Raw genomic sequence first — 17,212 nt, forward strand, 5'->3', positions numbered from 1 at the left:
CTCGCTTCAAGAAGATCAAGTAAATGAAACTCATTTAGATAGGATTCATGTTACGTATCAAACTCTAGAAAATTCACGCTCGCTCTTTTGGTGTTGCTAAAGAAGCAACTAAAACTTTGGAATTTGCATTTGAGTCTAAAAGACGAGAAAAACATATTCCGAGTGGTCACTACTTTCATTTTTCCAAGGGTACGAGTTTCGGCCAAATTTCAGCTTATATACCTTTACGAAAGAAGACTCGAATACCATAGATAATCCAAGTTCAATTCGACCTTAAATCTTTGCTCAAGTCACAAGTGCACATGCCTAACTCTCGAGTGAAAATTTGGGCGGCATGCCCTTTGTATTTAGCTATTTCCAGCCATTTATGGCTTCATTATTTTCCTCAACTCAGCCCAAATTCACACATAAGTAATCTTAACACAATAACCCTTCAACTAGGCCTAATGTCATCCAAATACAAGGCAATTCTAGCAATACAACTATCAAAATCAAAGCTGGAACTAGTATTAAAGAAGAATAACTAAGTAACATGTTTGACATCTTCCGGCGTTTTGGTCACAACTGAAGCTACACTTATCAGATTGGGGTACACTTTATGGCGTTTCGAAACTAAGACAGAGAGCTACAATTCTTATGGAAACATCAACACCCAGTTCATGCATTTTCAAGGTCAAAATGTGAAATCTCAGAGAAAACAGAAAGCTGCCCGCAAAATAGGCTTTTGGCAGTCAGGGGTAGTTTAGTCATTTCACACTCTACAGTACTCCGATTGAGCTGAAATTTTGCAGGTAGATAGTTAACTCCATTCCCTACAACTTTCTTGTTTTGAGCAAGACCTGATTCGACTTTATCATGGATGAATATACAGTGCAGAAACAGGGCAGATTCTACTATAATTGCTGGAATTTGATGTTTCAATGCTTAACACTAACATTCATGTCTTGAATCACTACCCCAAGTCCCTATCCAAGCTCATCAACATCATATACTAGATAAACAACAATAATAACAATTGAAATTTTCAAACCCTAGCTAAACATTCCACCATATAATTCAAAACTAACTAATTAACCATAGGAAACCAAGAACATAAGCTTATTTCCCAATTTTAACATGACTAAGTACAAGAAAAGGAAAGAAAATCATGATACCTTCCAATAATTGCTTGTAAGTGAAAACCACACCCCTTTCTTCCAAAACCTTTACCACACAAAGCTTTCCAACCACAAAAAGAGAAGTTTAATCGGTTTAGTTTGGTTGTTTTTACTCAAACAAGGATGGATTCAAGGTGAAAGTTGGAGTTTTCTCTCTTGCTATTTTTCCCTCCTCAAGCTCGGCCAACATGAAGAAATGGAGAAGAAATGAAGCTAAAAGAATGATAAGAAGATAGGAATTTGTTTGGTCAAAGTTGGATAGATCATCGCCAAGTGTCGCAGCGAGATTAAAGCTCAAATTTTTTCTTTTTTTCCCTGTTTTCTTGGTCAACATTTTCGGCCACCTCTAGGATAATTTTAGGGTTGATATTTCTGAAATAAAAGCAAGGATATTAAGGTAATAAAGTAGTGTTCAAATGGTGCACTCAATTAGTAGCAAACGGTGCACGTCGGTTCAAGCCTATTTTCCTTAACTTGCACGTACTTGTGTTTTTACTTGTGACGCCCCCACTTCTCCCAAGGGCGAACCCAAAGGTATCCGCAGGACGCCTGCCCAGCTCTCGCCAGGACTCAAGACAGTTCAATTCAAACTTAAAGATACAAACCAAATAATACAAGTCTAAAATGAAGAAAGATCGTTTCCTTAACTGAATATCCAAATCTTACATCATGCTCTCAAAAGATACATCAAGTCCCAAAATACAACCATTAAAAGTCGACTAAACATTTACAACCAAAATTCCAATCAAAAGTATAACCTAGTCGGCTTTTCCAAAATCTTTCAATCCACCTGTTAAGAAAAACAACTCTACGGGGTGAGCGATTGCTCGTGAGGCCAAGAAACACACATGCAAGCACGTAATCCAAGTAGCAATCAATTTTATCAAATAAAACAGAAGTATTCAAGTAATTAACAATTTGAGCGAGAAAAGTAAACAGAAACAATTCAAGGATATGGAAACTCTCAGGAGCTAAGTTCCACTTGCTTTGCCACACTCGATATTTAGTCCGTAGAAACTCCACTTACCTGTTCTCCGTCCACCATACATACCCCACCGGGCTTGAACTGCTATAAAGGCACCACTATACGAGTAGGCCAAGCATGATCTCTCTAATAGATCAAGCTTTTAGTTTTTCTCAGGGCTCACCAAGCTTTCCGACCAAGCCCTTGCCGGCTCGAGTCACAAGGTCGGCCGATGAGTTTGGGCGTCCCCCAGTTCAGTTGTGTATCAAGGAGATTCACTCCAATGATATGTAAACAGTTCAGTTAAAGGTCGAGGAGATTCACTCCAACGACATATGCAACCATAGCATATAATTCAGTTCAATTCAGTTCAACTAATTCAATCAATTCAGGCAATTATATTTCGATTCAGTTAAATGAGAACGAGTGTGATAAAGTACACACTCAACTCAGCAGTTATAATTTTTCAGTCCAGAAGCAGCAATTCACATAATTGCAACAAAACATGCACTTGACACTCACCTAGTCAAAATAAGAGAGTGGTGCACAATCAAGTATTTAGGCATCCCTTGTGAGATCCTCTTGAAGGTCCCCTTGAGTGCTTGAGCAATTAATAATTGACTATCACACACCATCGTTTAAAAATCCCTAGTTAACAAGGGAGATTGTACACTTGTACAATCTAAGAAAATATCATGAAAAGAGCCTTAATTACTCGTAAATCGAGGCTCAAAAGTGGGGTTTAACAACACAAGGAAAAACTGGTTTCCTTCATGAAGGCAAGTCCAAAATGGTCAATTAGTATTGAAGGATAGGGAAGAGCCTCCAAAAACTCGATTCCCACCAAGTTCGAAAATTTCAGTTTTAAGGAGCAATTTTTGAAAAATCATATCTTACACTCTGTAGGTCCAAAATTGGAAAAATTGGTACCGTTGGAAACTAGTTCCAAAGTACTAAAATTTCGTAGAAGACATTTTCCTAAGATTCCAAATGGAAGATACTCAAATTTTGGCTTAAAGGGGCTGACTTACACTCCCAAGACAGTTTCAATCTTGGTTTTCGGCAAACTTTGGAAATTCGACAAAATTCACAAAAAGTGAACTAGCCTCTGAAATTTGTACCTCAATTAGAATTCCAATCAAGGTTTAAAACACAATAAGTGGAACTAAAATTGGAGTTTCGAGCATCAAGATATAGCAGTCCAAAGTTAGCTAAAAATGAGGTTTGATTGAACATTTTTCCAGATTTGAAAAACGACTTTGGCCTATCATTTAGGTATCGAAATGGTCTTGGATTAACACCAAAATTGTTATGACTCAACTTCCATATGAGGACTGCTCCTATACCAAATTTCATTTGAAAATTCACACGGGAAGGTAGTTAACTAAACTACCAAAGTTCAAGAAAATCCCAAGACCAATCTGTCTTTTGCTTTCTTCTTACTTTTCAAACATTTTGCGTAATGAAAACGACTCAATTCTCGCTCATTTATGAAACAAAAGTCTGAGAAATATCCAATATACATTTGGTAGGTGATTGAAATCTAAATTTGCAAAACAACAAGTCCCAAGTCAAACTAGGCCATTAGGCTAGCCAAAATTAGGGTTTTCTATCACTAGTGCAGTTCGGTAATTTGACCACATCTCACTCAATTCAACTTGAAATTGATCATGGTTGGTGGCGTTGGAAACTACATTCAACAGGCTACAATTTCTCAGAAGAAATCGTTGTGAAAGTCAGTTCATAACTAGCTCAAATTCAAGCAACAATCCTCAGCTCATCACTAACCCTCGAGCAAAGCAATAAAATAGAACAGGTAATTTTGGTGAACTAGTACGGCTCACTCACTTCAAATAAGGGGATGCATTTTATGCCGTTAGAAAACTACGGATGTCTAGTTTCAAATTCCACTAACAGCACTTGATTTCGACATCTAAGCAAAGAGTTATGATCGTTCAAAACTTACTGCCAGAGAGCCCCTGTTACACGATTTTCCAGTTTTGTTCCTACCAAAACTCGGTTTTTCCTCAACCAAATCAAGTGATTTTTGGTGAAAACTTTCCACACATCCTATATAACATATTTACATCAGATTCAAGGTCATTTCATCACCAAAAATTTGAGTTATGGCTTCAAGAAAAACAGGGCAGAATTGGTCAGCTACCAACCGAAATTTTCCTCAACTTTCCTTTCAATTTTCCAACTAATCTCACTTTGTTTACCACTTAATTAACACAAACCACAATTATAATTACCATATCAGTCCAATACATCCATTGTGGGATTTCATAGAGCCCACTCCAATCATTTACAACCAAATAACAACACCCAGAATGAAGCTACAAGCTTCATGGCCAATATCAAACCCACTAAAGCTAAAAATGAAAGCTTAGATGGTTGGGATGATTACCTCTTTGCTTTGATGAAAAATCAAAATTTTTACACTTCTAAAAGCTCCAAGAAACCTTGAGAAAGATGCTTCCTTCCTAGCCCAAGTGAATCTCCAAGTGAAGTGGAAGTTGTGTGGTGAATTTGGAGTGAATTAGTGCAAGAATGGAGTGAAATGGAAAGAGCTCTTGCTCTTCTTCTTCTCTAAGGAATTTCGGCCAGCCTTGAGTGAGGAAGAGAGAGAGTATGGCTGGTGATCAAGTTTCTTGGAGAAGCTTGGTAGTTGGTGGTTCAAATTGAACAAAAGTCAACTTTGAATAGTCTTTCCTGCGCGCGTTTCGTGTTCGTTTTCTCTCGGGCGTAATTCACTTGTGCACTAAACCTTTGATGTACTTCTTTTAATACTATTATTATTCACTCTTAGTAGTCTAACAATAATTTTCTAAAGTCCTTCAATTAGTCACGCGCGTGAAAATGCGAACTTCCGACTTGCGCACGATAAAGCGCAATTTCTAAGAAATTCTTGTAACGATGATATAATTAAACAATACTAGGGTAATTAATCATAAAAATACTTAATTTAAAACTAATGCATGAGTCCACAAATTTCCAAGGTCACTGTACTCTCAAATCGACTATTGCCTCCAAACGCGTATTCACTAACTCTCGCTAAACGAGTTTCCAAAAATTAAATTTATTAACGGGACATTTTAAAAGTATATGCAACTCATAGTTCCATGTAAATAGTTCTAAAAGGGTCGAAATAAATTATTCGGAGAAAAGGGGTGGATATTTATTTAAATAAGCCAATAATATGAGTTCAAAATAAGTAAATTTTTGGGTTCTCACATCCTCTCCCCTTTAAGAAAATTTTGTCCTCTAAATTATACATTGATTTGAGAACAAGTCTGGGTATTTTCCTCGAATTTCTTCTTCAACTTCCCAGGTTGCTTCCTCGAGTCCGTGGTTTCTCCAAGGAACTTTTACCAACGGAATCCGCTTGTTCCTCAATTCTTTCACCTTACGATCTAGAAGCTTGATCGGTTTCTCCTCATAGGTCAGCGTCTCATCAATTTCAATATCTTCCGGTTGTAGGATATGAGAAGGGTCTGGGTAATATTTCTTGAGCATGGACACGTGGAAAACATTGTGAATCCGAGACAGACTCGGTGGCAATTCCAACTTATACGCTACATTTCCCACGCGCTGGATAACCTTATAAGGTCCTACAAATCTTGGTTGTAATTTCTTTCCCTTTCCTGCCATCAAACTCGCTTTCAAAGGAGTAATCTTAAGAAAAACTTGATCTCCAACCTCAAATTCCAAATCCTTCCTTCTATTATCCGCATAACTCTTCTGACGACTTTGTGCGGTTTGAATCCTCTAACGTACCAACTTCACTTTTTCGTTCACCTCCTTAATCCAAGGCACTATAGTCGGGTCTAAGATTTTTCATTCACCTATTTCATCCCAACAAATCAGAGATCTACACTTCCGACAATAAAGTGCTTAGTACGGGGCCATTTGAATTGAAGAATGGTAGCTATTGTTATAGGCAAATTCCACCAATGTCAAATACTTACTCCAACTCTCCCAAAAATTGTGATACACCGAATGTTAGGAGATTGTTTTTTTTGGTTTTGATTTAAAACCTTAAATTTGTTTTAAAGGGACTAGAAACCCTAAATTCTAATAAAAAACCCTAGTTTACTTGTGACTAACCGGTTTTCTTAAATCTCTCATTTTTAATCGAAACCGTAATTGTAATCAATGGATTGTAAAATCCCGCACATTTTTCTTAAAATTCCTTTTATTTGGAAATTATTACTTTATAATGGCTCTACTACCCAATCACCCTGCAATAAGTGCAAATGAACATAGAAGTAAGGGTTTTCCCTTTTCGTTTTCAAGTTATCGCAAACTAGAGTTTTCACGTCTTTTCGTAGTGTTATTATTCGGTACGAAGAGTGTCCTAAATTTGATAATTAAGAGTGAGGTTGAGACAAGAAAAAGTGTGTGATTAGAAGTAAGAATCATAAGTTAGTGAATTATAAGTTAAAATCCTAGTACGTGCGAAATAAGGAAAAACGGGTTGGACCGACGGGTACCGTTCGCTACCGATTGAGTGCACCACTTGAACACCACATTATTACCTTAATCTTCTCACTTTTATTTCAGAAAAATTGGCCCTAAATATCTCCTCCATAGGGCCGAAATTATTGACCAAGAAAAGGGAGGAAAAAGAAAAAAATTAAGATTGAATCTTGTGGTGACATTTGTTGGCAATCCATGGACCTTTGACCAAATGAGTTTCCTTCCTTCTTATCTTTCTTCTTGGCTCCATCCCCTTCCATTTTTCTTCCATCTTGGCCGAAAATAAGAGAGGGAAAAGAGAGAAAAACAACTTCACTTCCAACCTTGATTCTTCCTTGTTGAGTTGAAATTAACATGAAAGTTGTATGAAATAATATTTTATATCTGTCTCCAAAATCTCAGCTCAATCTGAGTACTGTAACATGTGAAAAGACAAAAATACCCCTGACTGCCATAGGTAGAGCTCTATGGCCAGTTTTGACATTTCACCAATCTGACCGCATCTATTCACCCTGATCCGTACTGAATTAGCATTTGGCCAAAAAAAAGAAGTTGTAGTGCTATATCTTAGCTTTCCAACGCCCCTAAAAATGCCTTAATCGAACTTCGGTAGCCTGAGTTATTGTCGTTTACGCATAGTACAGTTGACTAGCCCGAATATGAGATTCTGGTTCTGTAATTTGAGATTTTGACTTAGATACACTACAAACTGGATTGAGTGGTCTTAATCAAAGTTGTAAGCCTTTGTCTTAGATTCAAAACGATATAAATTTCACCCCAATCTGATAAGCGTAGCTTCGGTTGTGCTCGTTACGCTAAATAACGGCAAATCTGTCTTTTGATTTATGCCTTACATTTCATTTCCGGACATGTACCTAGTTTAATTTTGTACTTGTATGACATTGAGCCTATTGAACGGCTATTGAAATGAGATTATTTTGTGTGTGACTTTGGGATTGTTTGAGGAAAATATTGAAGTCATAAATGGCTGAAAAATAGGTAAACACAAGGGGCATGCCACCAAATTTTCACTAGAGGTATAAACCGGTCTTTGGAGTTCTGGTTCGGTAATCTGCAAATTTGACTTGGATACACTGAAAAATGGATTGAGGTATCTTCATGAAAGTTGACTTGGATACACTACCTAGTACATTTTGATCCGATAACCACAACTCCAGTTATGGTCAAAATCGTGTAACCTGTTTTGTACCATTTCCATTTTCAACCGTTTTTGCCATTTTGGACCATTTAGGACTACTTTTGTTATTTTGTTACCATTCCGGCCGTTTCGGCCAATTTCGACATTCTTTTGGCCTTAACGTCATTTTTTATCGTTTTTGATTATTTTTGACCGTTTTCGACCGTTTTCGATTGTTTAAGTTATAAACTGCTATTGTATGGCCGTTTCACTTATGTGTGTATGCAATCTGTCAATACAGACTGTCAGGCTTTTTGACGGTGACGGTCAAACTCAGTGAATTGTATCGTTTTTTGTGCCAAGCTTTATCAAGTGAGTAATTAGGTTGTTTATTGATGTGAAATTATCAAAGTGCTTTGTATATGTTAAATGGGTACTTAGGCGAGGGTGTACTTTATCTCACTCGACCTAAACCCATCCTTTGTTTTGATTTCATATGTAAGCATACATGTCTTATGTTGAGTACCACCCTCTTGCTGTGTGCTGATGGAGGTGGTTACATGATTTGAGTTGAACCCCTTTTTACTGTGTGCTGTTGGGGTAGGTACTTTGTTGTGCATTTTATTAAGAGATATCATCTATTGAGAGATTGGATATTTCAGGGCTTGGTTCCAACTCAATTCCAAGGGTAGACGAACTATTCGAGCCAGCCGGGGCTTGGTCGAAGTTAGTTCCATGCTAACTTTGGGATTTCGTTCTTTGTTAAAACTTTGATGAAAGCTAAGTGATTTTGTTTCGCTCGAACTGCTGTGTGCTGTTGACTGGCCAGCTGGGGTTGATAAGGTGAATGGGGAAAGTAAGTGGAGTCTACGGACCATGAGTACTTTGGTTGACGGAGTGTCAACAGGCGTTCAAGTTCGGGGAATTGAACTGGCTTTGAAGCCATCCGTATCCTACCATTGTGTTGTTACCTTTCTGTTATTGATGTGAAATATCCTGATTACTTGTTATTTGGATGTGAGTTTACATTTTTACCCCTAATTACTCACTAAGCATATAGTTTACCCCATTCTATTTGTTTTCCTTAGCAGGGGGCCGACATAAGGATCGTTCGGGAAGGTGTTTAGACTTTTGATTATAGAATAGTTGAATTTGTACTTGTTAACAGTTGTCTAGTAAGATGTATATATTTGTCGGGGTGGTTATAGTTATCAGCTTTTCTAGGGTTTACTTTCTGGTACTCGTGGTATGTATGACTTGATGTACTAGTTTATGCAACTTTTAAAGATGTAATCGTTTAAATAGAACTTTTTTTTGGGGTGAACTCTATTTTCTAGTTTTAGAGTATCGAGTCCTGGCGCGAGCTAGGCAGGCGTCCTGCCGATACCCTCGGGTTCGCCCTTGAGAGAAGTGGGGGCGTCACAAAAATCCAACACACAGGTTCTCAACATGTCCTCGAGAGTTTGAATCGTCCTCTCAGACTGTCCAGCGATTTGGGGATGGTAAGTAGTACTAAAAGTCAATCTAGTCCCCAACATTTCTTGCATCTTTTGCCAGAATTTCGAAACAAACTTAGGGTCCCTATCAGACACAATACTTACAGGTATCCCGTGTAACCTGATAATCTCATCCAAGTATAACTTAGCTAACTTTTCCAACGGGTACTTCATACTAATCGACAAAAAATAAGCCGATTTGGTCAATCTATCCACTATTACCCAAATGGCATCATGACCTCTTTGTGTCCTAGGTAACCCTGATACAAAATCCATAGTAATATTTTTTCACTTCCACTCAGGTATCTTCGACGGTTGCAAAAGCCCTGATGGTTTCTGATGTTCAGTTTTAACCTGTTGACAAATTAAACAAGTCTGGACAAATTGAGCAATTTCCTTTTTCATACTCTCCCACCAATACAAACTCTTCAAGTTTTGGTACCTTTTATTCCCTCTTGGGTGTATCGTAAACTTCGATCGGTGTGCCTCTTCCAAAATTTCCTTCTTAAGCCCTTCATCCTTTGGCACTACTATCTGATTCCAAAACCTCAATATACCATTCGTTCCCAAGTTAAAATTCGACTTTTCTCCCTTTTTGACTTTTTCCAACCATTTCTCTACTTTAGTGTCCTTTTCCTGAGTCTCTTTGATGCATTCCAACAAAGTGGAAATCACAATAATATTCCCAAAGATTACTTTCCTCAGTTCGAGTCTAGGGTTCCACATACTAACCTCCTCCAACAAGTGCATTTCTTTAATCATCAATCCCGCCACTTGCACTTGACGACTCAAAGTTTCGGCCACTACATTGGCTTTCCCTGGATGGTACTTTATCGTGCAATCATAGTCTTCCAAGAATTCCATCCACCTACGTTGTCTCAAATTTAGCTCCTTTTGAGAAAACAAATACTTAAAACTCTTGTGGTCAGTAAAAACCTCAAACGTTACTCCATAAAGGTAATGCCTCCACTTCTTTAATGCAAATACTACAGCCGCTAACTCCAAATCATGAGTCGGCTAATTTCCTTCGTGCGATTTTAACTTCCCAAAGGCATACGCTATCTGTGACGCCCCCACTTCTCCCTAAGGCGAACCAAAGGGTATCCGTGGGACACCTGCCCAACTCTCACCAGGACTCACTACAATCCACAATTCAAAGTTCGGAATGCTTCAAATAACTTCAATACATAATTAAAGTACTCCAAAATATTGCATGCTTACAATAAGTTAGCTTTCAAGCTTAATACACTCCAAAAGAATATATACTACAACCATCCATTATAATACAACTTAAGGTCTTTAAAAGGAAACAATCTAGTACTATTCACAAGCACCCTTGGTCTCGAACCCTGTTAAGGAAAACAAAAACGTGGAATGAGCTACACAGCCCAGTGAGGTTCCAAGATACTCTAGCAGTTCTAATAAATCAAACAAGTTAGGCATGATACATATATGGTTCACGATTGCACATTGACACATTAACATGAGACAGTTATCATGTTACGAGCAATTTAAGCATATCACAGGTATGGCTCATGGGTTGCACGTTAGTACATTAGCATGAAACAGTTATCATTATGCAAAATAAACACACATTGAAGGATATGGTGTTTCAGTAGAACCATTTCGGTCAACTGCACCTTATAACTTCAAAACCCCTCGATTTGTCTGGCCATCACATTATCCCTCTAGTGGTAGTACTCGAGTATACCGAAACGGTGTCCCAGGGTGCCAACCTACCCGACCGAGCCCAGTCCTTGTAGACACCAAATTTTTGATTTTTTAACTTTATTTGTTTAATTAATTTAATAGCTTTATTTGTTTCAATTCTAGGGTTTTTATTTTATTTTATTTTGTTCTAGTTTATTTTATTTTCTTATTTTTATTTTATTTTATTTTTTGTCTTCATACTAAATTTTTAGAAAAAACAAAAGGAAAAAAAGAAGAAAAAAGTAAAATATGACAAGTGGAGGGGGCATGCATGGGGAAAAGTGTCCCTTTGGAAATTAGACAACAAGGCACCTAAAGGGTTAAATGGTAGACACTTGGAGGCCCAAGATTGAAAAGGAAAAAAAGAAATGACAAAAAGAGAAATGAATAGCCGACAGAGGAGAGGTCGGAGAGCTTGAGAGGAAAAAACAGAAGAAAAAAAAGAAACAGAGGCGGACGGACGAGAAAAAGGGGAGGGGACGGCTAAAAAAAGAAAAGAAAAAAGGAGCTTGGCGGCTGGAGTGGGGTGAGTTTTGAGAGGAAGGTTTCAGGTAGAGGCAGGAGCCTAGGAAAAGCCAGAAAAAGGGAAAACCGAGAGGGAGAGAGATTTGGAAAGGGAAGGTAGAAAAAATCCAAGGGAAGAACTTGGGAACCTGGGGAACAAAAAACCAGAAAACTAATCGAACAAAAAAAAAAGGGAAAATGGAGGTCTGGAAGAAAAACAGAGAGGGAGGGGCGGCAGAAGACGAAAAAAAAGAACAAAAAAAAACAGAGGAACCAGGCGGCGGGCTAAGCAAAGGACAAAAAGAAAACAGAGGGGACCGAGGGATTTTCGTCTAAGAGCAAGGCAGGAGCAACAGAAAAGGAGTAGAAACAGCAAGAAAAAGGGGGCGGCGGTAAAAAAGGATTAGCAAGGAGGTAGAGGAAAGGGCTCGAACGGAGAGAAAAAGAAAAGCTTGGTCTGAGAGCTTGAGAAACAGCGGAGGCTTATGGCTGAAAAATAGAGTAGAAATGGAGGAGCAGCGGATAGAAGCAAAAAAAGTAAGGGATGATGGCTAGAGAGTGAAAAAGCTGAAAGGAAAGGCAGCAAAGAAAAACAGAAAAACAAGAAAAAACAGAGCTGGAATTCGGGCAGAATTAAACAAAAGAAGGGACAAGGAAACAGGGAGCTTGGTCTGAAAAAGAGGAAAAGAAACCAAAAAGGGTAGCTACGGCTGAAGGAAAAGGTAACTAGGGAGGCAAAAGACGCAGGAGGTTTCGGGTCTGAAAGCTGGGAGAGAGCTAGAGAGCTACGGGAAGAAGGAAACGAGACCAAAAGGGGGCAGCGCGGACGAGACGAAAACAGAAGTCTTGCGGCTGAGAAGGAAAATGGAGCAAAAGAAAGTGGCGGAGGAAAACTGAAGCTGCCACTACTTCGCCGGAATCCGCCGCTGCAGCCCGTGAATTGTCACCGTGAGAAGCCCATGTAAGATAACCTCTTCCTTTACACTTCAGTTGTCGGCCAAAGCATGTTTTCCCTGAAGTTGTTATTTCAATTTTTATGCTGATTGTTCATGGATTTTGATACATACACGCTTTCTGTGTAAATTGGACTGAAATCTCTTGTTCGTTGAACAATTTTGGGGCTGATTGATTTCAATTTGAACAAAAATCTGATGAAACTTTTAATGCCCCCAATCTGTTCGATGAAATGTCTAGCCAAAAAATTCTTTGTTACGTTCGAAAGAAATCGGACAAGTCAGTGAGTTAGGCTTGTTGCAGCAGTTCTTTTGTTTTCCCTTTTGGTTTGCTGACGTATTGTTTTCGGATGTCAATAAGATTATCTTGTGTCACCTCTGTCATGTGTGATCTGTTCCAGAAGCCTAATTCATCAGGCTTGGTACTTGAGTCAATGTTTGTTTCTGATGCTAGATGAGTAAAACGTTTTGTTTTGTGGAATTTTTCTGGGAGGGGAAAGGTAGTTACTGGAACTATGATTCTGTATCATGATTTTAGTTATTTGGTCCTAAGTGAGTCTGGTTGATCTTTGGGGAAGTAGTTGATGTATCTACATGCTCCATTGGGGTTTATGAATGTGTCATATGCATGCTGAATTGGTAGAAAGGGAAGTTGCTGGGAAAGAGAAGCGACATTGGCGTCGATGGAGGGATCTGTGCAAGCCAGTTGAGGAGGATGGTCTAGGTTTTCAGTCACTGGAAGAAATTGCAGCGGGTTTTGCTTGCAAACTCTGGTGGAGATTTCGTACATCTTCCACTCTTTGGTCTCGTTTTCTGCTAGCGAAATATGGGAAGAGAGAGGGGCACATCACGCAGATTCAGGAGACCACCAATGGGTCGGCCACCTGGAAGCGTATGTTGCGCTGCCGGGCCTTTGTGGAGGAGAACTCTCAATGGATGATTGCTGGGGGGACCTGTTCTTTCTGGTTCGACAATTGGCTCGGCTCAGGGGCTTTGGCTGTCGGAAAGGTTAACCTTCCCAGTCCTTCCCTCACGATCCGAGAGTGTATCAGCGAAGGGGGTTGGGACTTGGCGCCTATTGAAGGTGCTTTATCCAGCGTGGAGATTCAGCAGATTCGGTCCTTCCCTCCTTTTCTCTCTAATGAAAAGGATTTCCTTATTTGGCAGCCTAACCCGAATGGCGAGTTCTCTATCAAATCTGCTGTGTTGAGAAGGCGCCATCAGGGGGCCTCTTTACTCTCCCGTACACTCATTTGGGATCAACGCCTGCCTCGCAAGATCTCGATATTCATGTGGCGTTTGCTGAACGCGCTTCTTCCCCTCCCGGATATTCTCAGTAAATTTGGCTTTCACCTACCCTCTAAGTGTGTTTTCTGCAATCATGTGGAAACACTGGAGCATGTATTTCTCACTTGTGAAGTCGCAACTGCTGTTTGGCATCGCCTGGGGCTCCTGCTGCACTTTCGAACGGATAGAGCGGACGAGATTCTTATGCAACTTCAGAACTGGTGGATGCACTCATCTGGCAATGGCTTTGTCGCGAATTGCTATCGTTTATTACCGGCACTCATCTGTTGGGCACTGTGGAAATTTCGCAATCTGGCTTACTTTGAGGGGGTTGTTACTCCAGTGCATGTCATATTCAATCACATTGTTAAGGAGCTCCAGCTCATAGCAAGGGCCACTCCTTTCACATGTTCTACTCCTGAAGATAAACGCTGCTGGACTCAAGGCCTTGTACCTTTCCTTAAGCAGCCACCCAGGGCTCGGCTCCGTATAATCCGTTGGATGGTCCCTCCCATGGGCTACGTGAAGTTAAATGTTGATGGTTCTTCTCTTGGGAACCCGGGAGATGCGGGGGGAGGAGGCCTCATCCGGGATAGCGAGGGGAGGCTACTCTATGGTTTTTCCACTTTCTATGGTTGGCAGACCAATATGAGTGCTGAAGCAATGGCTCTCCTCGAAGGGTTACAGCTTTGCAAATCTCATGGCTTCCCCCACGTTGAGATTGAAATTGACTCGCTGACTCTCCTCAAGGTAGTACGACGTGAGATGAAGTGTCCGTGGAGGATTTGGGGGGTGGTTTGCCACATTCGACATCTACTTGAGGACTTCACCTCGGTCTTGCATCATTGCTACAGAGAGCTCAATGCTGTGGCGGACTCGCTTGCCAAATTAGCCAGCACGTCTCGTGCGTCCTCATCCTACTGTGCTACCTCTTTTCCAAGGGACATTCGTGGGCTTCTTCAGTTAGACAGAGTTAGCTATCCTTACATTCGCCGGCAATGGAAGCCTTAGTTACTATGTAGGACTGTTTTTCATGACAGGGCGTTTTAGCTCCTCTCCATTGTAATTTTCTTACCATTAATAAAGGTTTTGATTAAAAAAAAAAAAAAAAAAAAAAAGGGAAGTTGCTGCAAGGTTTATTAGTCATCTTAGATTGCGAAAATTCTTGCTGCGTTCTGTTCTGCTGTTTTCGTTATCCCTGGCAGCCATCATTCCAGATTTTCTGCCTTGATTCTGCAGTAAAGGTGGAGTAGTTGGTTAGGTTGATAATTGGGGAGTTTGTATCTTGTGGTTGTTGATTCAAAGTTGATGTTCATTGGTAAGGTTTCGGTTGGTATTGAAACACCGTAGGTTGCAGATAAAGGGAAATCAGAGATGAGAAAATATGTTTCTATGAAACATGCATGCAAATGGCTTTTAAAAATTGCCTTTTAACCCCCCAAGTCCCTTTTTGGTTCTGGTATGGACCAGAAAATTGAAAAATTAATCAAATTGATCCCACAAACTTTCTTTTTCCTTTCAATTGGATCCTAATTTAGTTGAATATGGGCTGTTTAGGCGCTAAAGGCTTTTGATTATTCAATTTCGTATTTATGTGATTATTTGTGATGCCTTGACCTTTTCTTTTATTTTGGAGGGTGAATAATTCACTTCATAGGGGCCCCAACTCAAGGGAGGTACACCCTATCCCTTATTTTCTCATTTTATTTGACCCTACGTGCCCTACGTGACTTTACGTGTTTAATTGCATGCCTCTTGAATGTTTTTTTTATTATTTATTTATTTCATTTATTTATTTATTTGCTTTATTGGCTTTAGTTTTTGTATATTTATTTTAGTTCAATTTTTGATTATTTGAAAGGCATTTAAATGCCGAGTTGTAATAGTTAGGGGTTTATTCGCTTATTATTTTCTTTTTATTCATCCCCCATTAGATTGTAGTAGGGCGTCCCCCTAATGTAATAGGTAGGTTTTGTTTGCTTTCTTTGCTTGATGTGATTTGCATGCTTATGTGCTATGTGTTGCCGCTTTCTTAGGACGTGCATCTAGATATCATGCCTATGTGCTTTGTGTTTTATGTGATTTATGTGTTTATTTGCTTTATTATGCTTTATCTGATTTCTTAGACTGTAATAAATGCATGTTATCACGCTAGTCCAATGCTAGCTGTGATTCCTGTCTCGATACCACACTAGTCCAATGCTAGTTGTGGTTCCTATTGTCCGACTTCTCACTAGCCCAATGCTTGTGAGAAAATAGAAATAAGGGCTAGTCCAACGCTAGACCCTTAGGAGCCCTCCACACGCTAGATCATGTTTGTATGACTACACTTCATCTCATGCATGTTTTCACTTTTTTAGGGTCTTTTCCATGTTGCATGACATTTTTCTTCTCTATGTACATCCTTTATCCTATATTTCTTTCTATTTATATCCCCTATTCCGTATTTTCCCTTATATATGTATATTCCTTACCCCTACGTGTGATACATAACATTAGATTTGTATTTCATTTAAGAATTAGAATTAGGATAGTACATTTGTTTGATCAGATTAGGGATAACCCCTTGAATATGGGATATGGACGAGTTTGGCTTCCTAGCCTTAGCACGCTCGTATTCCCTCTATTAAAGGGAAAATTGAGTCACGAACATTAGTCCCCCGCACCCGACATGATGCACTCCCTTAAGACATGTATATTTGTATAATTTCTTTTCTTTTCTTAAAGTCTCATATTTTTGCATTATTCATAACTTCTCCAAAGAGTCCACATTGGGCATCACAATTAATGTGATTGGCATCAATTGAGCTTTGAAGAGAAATTTCGACCCTCGATACCCTCTTAGGTCTAGGATTTGCATTCATATAGTACATCCAAATGTGATAAATCTTTAGGTTAAAATAAGAAAATCTTTGGCTAAATCGCGCAACTAGCCTTGGCTAGGTTGAAAGGGTGCCTTGGATTTTTATCCTTGCCTTCCCCTTCTTCAAATGTGACTCTCGAATCTTTTTCTCTGATTTTCGTAGACCTGGAGTTGTTTAAATAGGGTTTTCTACTATTTTCTTTAAAAATTCATTTTTTAGGTGACTTGGTACACCTTAACTCTATACCAAGTGGCGACTCCATTTTTCATTCAAAAAACCCTTTTTAAACTATATTTTGGGTCAAATCGTCGCATTTTCAAGTCCCATTTAGACCCATGTTTTTCATTTTCTTTTTAAATCAAAAATTCATTTTCAATCAAAAAATTGAATCAAAAGCCATTTTTCTAAACTCGTCTTTTATTTTTTTTTCTTATTTCAAAAATGGGGCGCGACAGCTGGCGACTCCACTGGGGACTTAGAGAGTCCGAGCAAATTTGATTTAGTCAATCTTTTTCTTCTTTTAACCTTTTCATATATCGCATTTGGATGTTTAGGGTTGCATTTTTCCTTTTTAGGATAGGGATTTTGCATCCATTCACTTCCTCACCCATTTGCGCACGATTGATTTGATGGATGAATGATTTATTTATGTTATCC

The sequence above is a fragment of the Coffea eugenioides genome, chromosome 8, assembly GCF_003713205.1.
Source record: "Coffea eugenioides isolate CCC68of chromosome 8, Ceug_1.0, whole genome shotgun sequence".
Taxonomy (NCBI): domain Eukaryota; kingdom Viridiplantae; phylum Streptophyta; class Magnoliopsida; order Gentianales; family Rubiaceae; genus Coffea; species Coffea eugenioides.